At 31.0% G+C, this 11243-nt stretch overlaps 1 long non-coding RNA gene across 1 annotated transcript; it reads right to left on the bottom strand.

Moving 5' to 3' along the window:
* Window positions 1-303: 303 nt before the first annotated feature.
* On the bottom strand, window positions 304-1954 carry LOC145318206 (uncharacterized). The gene is made up of 2 exons (XR_013879253.1): window positions 1870-1954; window positions 304-1020 (listed from the first exon to the last, which is right to left on the bottom strand). It is a non-coding gene; the product is annotated as an uncharacterized LOC145318206 (long non-coding RNA).
* Window positions 1955-11243: the final 9289 nt, after the last annotated feature.

The following is an 11243-nucleotide window of genomic DNA, read 5'->3' as shown; positions in this document are numbered from 1 at the left end:
ATTCTACTTCTTATTATAGATATTGGCGCAGCTACTATTTAAGTAAGAGCATGTTAAAAATTGACGTACGGACTTTCTGGTAATAATTTAGTTTCTCGTATTCATTCGAATCCGGTGGACACGAACCGGTTCTCATCAATACGAAAAAACTATGTCTAGCACGTGCCTTCGTCACCTCAGGGCTAAAAAAACTGGTTTTAATCTAATAATTGTACATTCTATATCCGCGGAAAGAGGTTTATAATACGATGAAAGAAATAACTATTCTATGGTTTCTAAATCATCATGAATAATGAACAAAAATTATATAAAACAATTGTATTAAAAATTATTAAAATTACATCAAAATAATGAATAAATTCTAAATACATAATACATCATATCACAATAGAACTGGTAAGGAAATACAAAACAATTTAAGTTAAAATAATTAAATAAAAAAATAAATCACTTAACACCTACAAAAATATTATGTCAATGGTAAGTAAATAAGCTCAATAAATATTTAAATTCAATAGGTATTTAATTTGTTAGTTGTCCTATGGTAAAAATATTCATTAGTTCTACTTTTTAAAATCTCAAAAATTTGCTAGTTTAAAGTATTTGTATGACCTACCTATATAGTTACACACAATAGGTATAAACAAAATAACTTAATTAAAAATGTTTAGCTTGTGGCTTCCAAAACTAAGTGTTCGATTTCTCATTTGTTTTGTATTCAGATTTATGATTCTAATTCTAAATAACATTAATGGTCTAGTTACACAAAATTACTTTTTTTGTTAAAATCTTAATAAAACATATTTTGGAAAGTATCAGAGAAAACAAATGGAAAAAAGTAAAATAAACTTTTAAATGACCCCCTTTTAAATAAAATTTAAAGAAAATAAAATTATGTAAATGTCAAACTACAGACCACCCCTACGCGCTGCAGATACCCTCCGTGATCTATCTTAAATTCTTTCTAGCACCATATCAAGCTTCTTCTTTCAGGAAAGCTAATTTTCCCTTTGTAGTCGTCTGAAATAAATATTTTTTTTAGCATTTAGCTTATCTTAAAGACAAAACAAGGATGACAACATCCATAAAAGCGAAGCACTGAAACGGTAGGACAAACGGACATTAACACTTATATAGTTTCAGAACTGAATAAGAATATAAATGTATAAGAATCGGAGCAAAATTGTAAGTAAATTTGTTGAAAAACTGCTTGATACAGGATAATGTTTATGGACATACTTACATTTTTAAGACTTGATTATAGAGTTGCTTTGCTTATAACATTATACTTTGTTGTCCCAGGAATCAACATACCAAAAATCAGATCAATCGAATGATTAGATCACACAAAAATTTGTTGTTAAAAAAGAAAAAAAGTAAAAAAATCAACATGTTTAAAATGAACATACGGACATTTTGGTAATGATTATAGAGTTCCTACGCTTTCCTAATCGTACCTTACTACTAAAGAAATCACCATGCAAAGTTTGAAATCGATAGGACAATTCTAACATGCCTAAATTAACAAAAAAAGCTATCCATTTGTGACGGTCGGACGTACGGACGGACCGACCCTAATTATAGAAAAGCTTCGCTTTTAAAAAATAATTCGGCAATACTGGATTTATGTCAATAAATACCAATGTGATTATTACCTAATGGTACCTAAGTAAAAAACCATAACTGGAAACTACTTTTCTCAAAATTAGGTAGGAAATAAGAATGAAATTATAACCAAAAAGCAATTTTCTAACTGTTAATAATTAGTGACAAAGGTACAGGTATGATTTGAAATGTAAATCTGTTTGTCTTTATGCTTCGCTACTTAAAGATGTTTTCATCTTTGTTTAGATAAAAATGTATACATACCTTATTAATTTTGTTCTTCTCCTGGAAACCTATATAGGCAGTATCACATATCCTGCTTTTTTGCATTTTATACAAAGTTTCATCTGAAAAATATTAAAGATTCTTATAGAGTTGCTTATAAGTCATCCCTAACTGTTATAGAAATCATCATGCCATGTTTGAAGTCGATAGGACAATTCTAATCTGTTTAAATTAACAAAAAGAGCTAACCGCAATGGACGGACGTACAGACAGACCGACCCTTATTATAGAAAAGCTTTGCTTTTAAAATTTGTATAATATCATCACTAGACTAAATTTTATCTTGGGATGTAATTGTAAAGCTCTCTAGAATGGAGAACTATATTAACATACAAAAAACGTATTACAATATATATAAGGATACAAATATTACATTATATAATCTTGTCAATAAAACATTTTAAAAAAAGGAAACCAAAAATCGCAACGTGTCACTAAATGTGTGTATATGAAGACGTTTGTTTGTGTGTGTATTTCTCTCTAAAATTTTTATACACTGAACTATAATCAACAGCAGAAAATATATTCTATTAGCGTAGCTACTTTATGACGCATTTATTTTAATTTTGATTAATGAAAATTATCTAACAGCAATTTAATTATTAATCTAAAAAATAAATAAAATATTTTCTGTAATTATAACTGCAAACAAGTATTCCAGAATTATTTTTTTTTGTTTCTGATAAGTCATTATGATTTTAAAATTTTTAAACTAAAAGATTTCTGTCTGCTTGTTTATTGTTTATCTTTTTATTATTGCGCTAGTTTTTATAAGAATGCCCCGTCATGTTGCATGATTTCTCGTGACGTCATTCATATTTTAGTCCCCAAAGTCAGTCAGAAACTGCTAAATTCATGCACATTCCCTTTAAGCCAGTCCCCAAAGTCTGAGACTCCTAAAATATGAATATTCGATCCATTGTCCCCTCCCTTCCTCCCTGGATTGTGTGGATAATTTTAATAAATATATATTATTAGCTATCATTACTTACACTAATGTGTGAAAATTGTCAGTTTTAAGCTCACATTCATAACGTCAAAAATAACAGATTTTATCATATTTGCATTTCGATAAAATGACATATTATAACTCGGTAAGTAATGGCAGACTAGTTTAGAGGGTAGTACATTAGAGGTCTCCGACCTCTCATGCTTTAATATGTGTTCAAAATGTTCAACATTTGAGGTATAGTTTTATTTTAGAAAATAGCCTTAAACCTTCCTTGGACTGTAAAGCTTAGTAAATGTCGTGTCAAAAAAACCTTTGCAAAAACTATTCTATTATTATTTGCTATCGATTTGAAAACAAATTAAGTGAAATAATAAAAACGTAACAACAATGCGAAAATATAATTTCTCGTACTCATTCGAAACCGGTGGATTAGAACCGGTCTCATCCATTCGAAAATCATTCATCGTAATATATAAAAGGCACGGGCTATATTACATTATATTACATTAAAATTAACATGTACTTTGATACATTAAATCATAAAGTAAAGATTAAGATAAGTAAGTGACATTATTAGGTCTATAAATTGAATCTGATACCAAGATTGAAATTTGTATCATATGGCACTACGGCTATGTACTTAACTGACAGATTTTTATATATTGTATATTAAATACAAGCATGAATATATCCATAAGTATAATACAGTTGCATTTATATCTAGAGCCCCACACCCTCTCCGTTGATTGCTCTAGGGTTTTAAATGCTTTTTTTCACCTTTAGTATAAGAGACCCCTAGATGCTAGGGGTAAGGCCACTAGTATATGTGTATAATGTTTGTATTAATATAAAAAACAAGGATGACAACATCCATAAAAGCGAAGCACTGAAACTGTAGGACAAACGGACATTAACACTTGTATAGTGTCTGAACTGAATAATCAGAATATAAAAGTATAAGATTCGAAGCAAAATTGTAAGTAAATTTGTTGAAAAACTGCTTGATACAGGATAATGTTTATGGACATACTTACATCTTTAGGACTTGATTATACAGTTGCTTCGCTTATAATATTGTTCTTTGTTATACCAGGAATCAACATACCAAAAATCAGATCAAACGGATAATTAGATGACATAAAAATTTGTTGTTAAAAAAGTAGAAAAATCAACATGTTTAAAATGGACGTACGGACATTCTGGTAATGATTATAGAGTTGCTACGCTTTCTAAATCGTACCTAACTACTACAGTAATCACCATGCAAAGTTTGAAATCGATAGGACAATTCTAACATGCCTAAATTAACGAACAAAAGCTAACTATCTCGGACGGACGTACGGACGGACGGACGGACGTACGGACGGACGGACGGACCGACCCTAATTATAGAAAAGCTTCGCTTTTAAAAACGTTTAATACAAGAGACTCCCAACTAACTTTTCCTTACTTACTTTTTCGGACAGATGTACATTAGTTATATGGTATCACTATCTGCGCTACTATCTATGTATCAAAATATTAACTCCACATGACTGATTTTCAGCAGCGTAGCTGCTTTACAACTAGAGTGTGTCGTTCGTACATGGTTTACATGGGCTACATGCATCAACAAAATCGTTTTTAACTGTACTTAAATGTTTTTTTTCATTTTAAAATCATTATTGGGACGTACTTTTGGAAATGGTTATTCTTTTCATCTTAAGAGTCAGGTGTTAAAGAAGGTGTCCGTTTAATTCCACACATTTATCAAATTATTAAATAATTAGAACTGCATATTTCTGTCTTACAATAGCAAACACTACTTTTTTTTTTCTTCATAAATAAACACCATCTTTGATTTTATTGTGTCTATTTGCAAATATGAAAGAATACGCAGATGGGATATTAAGCTGAAGGTAATGCACATCTGAAAAAATAACCTTGCTCTCGGTTGAGAATACACAATTGACAGTTTCATATCATACAAAAATAATATAGATATTAGCTTTACTCCCAGCATCTGACACTAAATTACAATTCAGGGCATCATCAGCCAAAGTCAACCTAAGCCTTACTCAGCTCTACAGCTATCATAAGCCCCATTCATCTCCAGGTACTCCAAGCCTCACCCAACCACGCCCACCATCAGGCTCAGTCAACTTGACTCAATAAAACAACCCTCAGACACAACATTTATTAACTGCAGCACTATAAATCCTTCACCATTCAAAGCCACTCTCAGCCACAGCCACAGCCAAAGCCAAGCTCAGCTACAACCACACTAAATCTTACTCACCCTGAGCTTCACCCAACATAAGCCAACCTAACTAAGCCTCAGATACTCAGCTGAAGCCGCCTAAAATAAAACAAAGGGCTGTGCAATCAAAGAGTTGATTTCTGTCCATTCAACTATGGTCGAGTATAATACATCCCATTTTATGAGTTAATGGAATATCTGTTTTTAAGAAAATATATCCTGAAACAATAATATTCCATGAAATTAACCATATGTCATATATGTATACAATCCATAATTATACAGAATTTATGCTACCAATAAAAAACAAGTGTTGTAAGTTTGACTAATCGCCTTCAGCATCTCATTCTCATTTTACTACACACAATATGTAGAATATGCAATAACACACACATACACACACACAGAAACACACATACACACAGATTTTTGTCCAACAATTAGAACAATGCAAGGGTTAAATATACAAAATGACATAGCTAAAAATGTTTTGCTAATTAAAATTCATTCTATTGCATATCTATAAGTTGCAAAAAAATAACTTTCTATTTACGAAAACTTAAAATTAAGATTATTTTTTTTTTAAATATGATTTAAACATAGTAGTTCTATAAGACTATAACATTTGTTGATGGTCGGTCGGATGGTCGGACATAGTCTAGATCAAGAGAGCTATTTTGAATTTTAATTGCAGATCAAACTAGTACTGCCATGGAAGGCTTTTTTTAATAATAGAAAGATATTTTGAATTAGGGATATTATCACTTACAAAAATGGAACACATTAAAAATATATGTACATATGCAAGGAAATATTCTTTTCTTCAACGGCCATCTGCTGTGTGTTGATGTGTGTGTGTGTGTGTGTGTGTGTATGTTTGTGTGTGTGCGAGTGTGTGTGTGTGCGAGTGTGTGTGTGAGTGTGTGTGTGTGTATGTGTGTGTGATGTGAGTGAGAGAGCCTTTAACTTGCATCTGTTGACATAATCAATAATGTGAAATATTTTCATATGATAAATCAGATCTAGGAATATAGGATTATAACTAGTTAGCATATACATGTCATTATTAAAAGCGAAGCTTTTCTATAATTAGAGTTTGTAAACAACATCAAGGCAATTGTTCTTTTTGTAAGTTGTAAGCATAATCGTTCTACTTAGAATTGAAATATAATTTACTTAAAAGACTAAATTTGATATTTAAAAAAAGTACTTTTGTTGTTTGATTTTATATTATGATTATCGATTTTATAGATTTTTTTATCCTTGTTTTAACAAATCTGTGCACATGTAATATTTCTGATAGATATATTAATTCATTAGTAAACATTTTATAGATGCGAATAATAAACATTTGATAGACAATAGTTATTAACATATGAAAGCAAAGATGACTAACTTTTGGTTAAAATTATAAAAAGCTAACCTCTGTTTTGTATTTTTAGTAGCGAAGCTTTTTTCATAATTAGGGTATCTCCGTCCGAACGTGACTAATCTTATCGTTAATTCAGTCATGTTAGAATTGTCTTATAGTTTTAAACTTTGCATGAAGATTCATAATCGTTACAAGAAGGTCCATTTAAAATATGCTGATTTTAACAACAAGTTAAACCTTTTTCAGCAAAGCATCTCTATAATTAAGTCCTTGAAAATATAAGTGCTGTCAATCTAGTTTAGATATTTTTAAATATCAAAAATCAGTGTTTGAACACTGTTAAAGAAGCAGCTTATATTTTAGCAAAAATTTAAATTACACTAAAACAATAAAACATATTTTGTAAGTGAAACAACTATTATAACCATTAAACCAATTAAACTGTTCCAAATTTTACAAACAACGTGTTCGCAGCTATGCTACATAGTCATACATACATTTTAAAAAAAAGAAAAAAACAAGGATGAAAAACGTAAATTTCTCTTAGCTCGATAAATTTGACAAACCAGAAACTTTTAAATGTATACATATTTATAATATTTAGGAATAAGAATGTAAATTAAACGTTTAATCATTAAATCAGTATTTATTTTTTAATGTCACATAATTCGTTTAGAATTAAAGTACAGATGTTCTGGTAATGTTTTTAAAGTTATGCCTAATTCTTACAGGACTCATGGTTTGCAATCGAATTACCGATTTCAAATGACTAAATTGTCGTATCTGAGGACGCATGGAAATAAACTTAATGTAGAAAAACGTCGCTAGAAAGAAAATAAAGTTTGAGAAATAATGATAATTTTGAGCAATTATTGTTTTAGTGTGCTTGTTAATTATGGTGTAGACATGGATCTGGTTCCTCAGTCCACCCCCCCCCCTCCTCCGCCTTCCTTTCATCAGCTTTTTAGTAGCGGGTCTACTCTATAATAAAGGTACGTCCATACGCAGCCCACAAAGTTAAACATACTGAACATAAAATGTCTTTTTTTATTGATGAATTTTAACATTTAAAAAATCATCATTACTTAAAATTAAAAGTGTTTTTCCGAGGAATTTTACTTATTTAGTTATTTATTTATAATATCTGCTTAACATAGAACATGTACAATTTATAATTATCATGAAAAAATGGAAATTTAGATAACCCGAAAAATATAATGAAAATCTATTATTGTATTATATTTTTATCAAATGATAATAATAATGTTTATTTGGTGCTGCCAGGTACCCCCTAGCTTACCTAGCTTTTTATTACTGCGCTACTTTTGAATTATTTGTCCTTGTAAGTCTTCCTCGCTTTACCACCATACATGACAACCCCCTCTCTCTCCACCACCCCTGAATATGGAGTTGCGGAGTCATTACAGAAAGGAAACGACTGAAAAATGTTCACCTGAGGAATTTGCCTTTTAGGCACAATTATACATTAAACCAGGCAGTTTACTTGCAAATCAGAGCTACAAATAAGAGGTAAGGGGGGGAGGGTGTAGTAATAAAACTTTGAGATGGGAGGGGGGGGTTAACGTACCATAATATTGATTACTTCACTCACTACTAGTCTAATCTTGGTTCCTAAAATAATTTAAAAGTATGATAACACTATAAGATATAAGCCTTGGCAAGACTGATTCTGCAATAGTTATCAAACTATTTTGGCATGACAAAAGAAATACCTTCAAATTCAAATTAAGTTTGTAATTGAAATCTTATATAGATGTGATTCTAGAATCTTTGTTAAAATTTATTGGTGATGGGATTTGAACTACAATATTGACAATTGGCATATCTATTATTTTATCGACAAAACGTATTTAAGTTTACACGACATGCCATGAGCATTACGACAACAAGGTGAATTGCTTGAATGGCCTAGAAACATCAACCAAAGAGGGTCAATTTTTTATTATTTGATTACTACATCATAATTGTGACTACATCATAGGATGCGTGTCAGTGTAATACAAGGTGCGGCATCTTCTAGCTTGCTTGGAAAAGATGCTATCTCTGAAGAAAAAAAAAGTCACTGCAGAAGGGCTCGGCTGCGGCCAATTTGCATTACAACTTTTCGGAAGTAGCTGTGGAGGGCTGAAAAGGGACGTCCAGCTGCAGCTGTAGATCTTCCCATATAATCTCAGTTTGGCTGCGCATTTAGTTTTTACCGAATTGCGTCTGCAGCTGCTGAGCCCCGATAGTTGGTCTATAGTAGCAAAATTTCAAAGATTTATTAAAAGATACCCCAAGTCTTACAAATTGAAATATAATCATGTAATTTCCATGTGTAAGGGTTCAATATAACAACCACTGCCAGAAAAGATGGTTCTTAAATTAATTAATACAGCTTTAGTACAGTACAGTTGCAATGAGGCTATGAATTATATTTAAATGTGACACAGAGGCAACACAGTTCCATAGGCCCAGCAGGTGAGCATAATTCTTCTACTTACATACAAGAACTACGTGCTAACTTATCTAAAATTAAGATCACTAAAATGTAATCTGTATTCATGTGAAGCAAAGTTGGAGAGACTTTACTTGAAACATCTCTGTAAGCCCAACTACATGTATATTTTGGCGTCCACACATTCAAGGGTATTCTGATTTGTTTCATTCCTAACCCCCTCCAGAAAAAAATGAAGCCTTTCTGGAAAGGTAAGCAACGAAATTTTTCAAAAACACACTAAAGAGACAGGGCATGTTTGTATGTCCAGTAAGATCTCAATAACAACTGCTCTGATATATTTATAGAATTAAGGACAGAAAATCAACTTTTTGGAGGGGTAAGTTTACAATTTCAATGGATTTGAAGCAACAACAAAAAAAATCTGCACGTCCTCATGCCTTCTTTCAAGAGTAGCAAAAACTATTAAATAAATAAGCTATTACCTCCTCTTAATAAAAGTGTTATAGACGCCCCTGTTAATATATATTACATATGTTTAAAAAGTTGTACAAAAACCACAGGGGGCAAATTTTCAGGTGCTTTCTATGATAGTTAACTATTTTTCATTATATATTATGAATTTAAAATCAAATTGAAAAAAGATTGTTTTTTTTTTGTGTTAACATGTTTGGTTTGAACTTTTGGTTGTAGTAAGCTGTTAAATCATAAGTTGTTTATGTCTAAATTTGCTCTGGGAGTGCAATCCATAAGGCACCCTTTATTTACCTATTTTACGCCCCTGATGTCAACCTAACTATGTATAAATACCAAACACTAAAACCGACTAACAGAGATATTAAAAAAATGTTTTAGCTTTGGGCGACCTTATTTGATTATATGTATTTTTGTTTCATAATTCAACCTTAAACTTCTTTTGCATTTAAAAACAGATAAATAATAAAAACAAGGATGACAACATCATTTACTAGCGAAGATTTTAGATATAAAACAATAAAGACAGGTGAATCTTTTATATTATCCAAGAATATCACGTTTTATTTTAGAATTTCAACGTCTTACTGAGCATGACCGACAGACCTTGATTAAATGATCTGCACTAAATAATCAGACGTCTATTTTTAATAACAGCCAATTAATTCCATTTCATTCAAAGCGTAACGAACAAAATGAGGGACTGACGGACAGTCAAAGTAAATTATAAGAAATCTACACTACTAAAAAAAGAATAACAGATTTAGTATTGAACCCTTGAATGAAACTAATTTAAAACTGTAGAGCAATAAGAAAACAATAGAAAATCCCGGGGCCAATTCATGAACAATATTCTTCATAAACTCACATATTCGTAGTTTATTTCAAGGCACGGCAGCCCATGCTGATTACTTATCGGCAGCCAAAACCGTAATCAGTTCAGCAAGCAGCACAAGAAGCAGGCGCAAGTTTCGTTTAACAAATCGCGGTCAAGCTTTAGCTAGCCGCCTTAATTTGTTATATCTTAAATTGGTTAAATTCTTAGCTGTCCATTTTTGACCATTTGCAGCCTAAGCTCTTGAAAAACATGGCGAATAAAAGCAGCTGAATTTCGAAATTTATTTCTAAATATTTCAATATAATATCTTATAATATCTGGCCACAACGCGTCAACAATCCGCAATCAGTGCCGAGCCGCAGGTAAAACAGAGCGGCACCTGAGCCCTGGTAAATATTTTAGCATATTAGACTCGAGGTCAAGTATTTATATGTTCATTACGTTATTATGTGAAATAAATAACAGCTTTTAACAATTGCACCGTCCATTTTCATGAAAATTAGAACATTGGTTTTCCAAACATAACACTTAATGCATCCGTATTGATAAACTATGATTAATTTTCTACTTCATTATCGAGAAATAAGGTGATAAGTTCGGTTACTAGACTAAACAACGCAACGCTAAGACGTTAAATATCTATCTACTAATGTTTTAAAAAGTAAAATAACAAATTACAATGTAAATTAAAATTATAATGTTGATTTAATTGAATTATTGATTCAACCTTCAGATACAGCCTAATTAGAGTCTTCTCTGAAAAGAATACCTATTAAAATTATCCAAAATTTACATATACATGTCATTTAGCATTTATATCCATAAACTAAAATATTAAACGTAATAATTATTAATATTTGAATAAAAAATTAGCTGGCCACACCAAATAAAAATCAGTCATGTAATAAAGCTAATCCTGTGTTGGTTTGCAAAAAAATGCTGTAAGATCTCCTAAAAAGGTTACAGACTATCAAATAAAATAGTGCTACAAAATGAAAAAGTTTTTCATGTAAATTTTTA

The sequence above is a fragment of the Acartia tonsa genome, chromosome 4 (genome assembly GCF_053477335.1).
Source record: "Acartia tonsa isolate MP-2025a chromosome 4, ASM5347733v1, whole genome shotgun sequence".
NCBI lineage: Eukaryota > Metazoa > Arthropoda > Copepoda > Calanoida > Acartiidae > Acartia > Acartia tonsa.
This window is presented reverse-complemented; position numbering and strand designations above follow the sequence as displayed.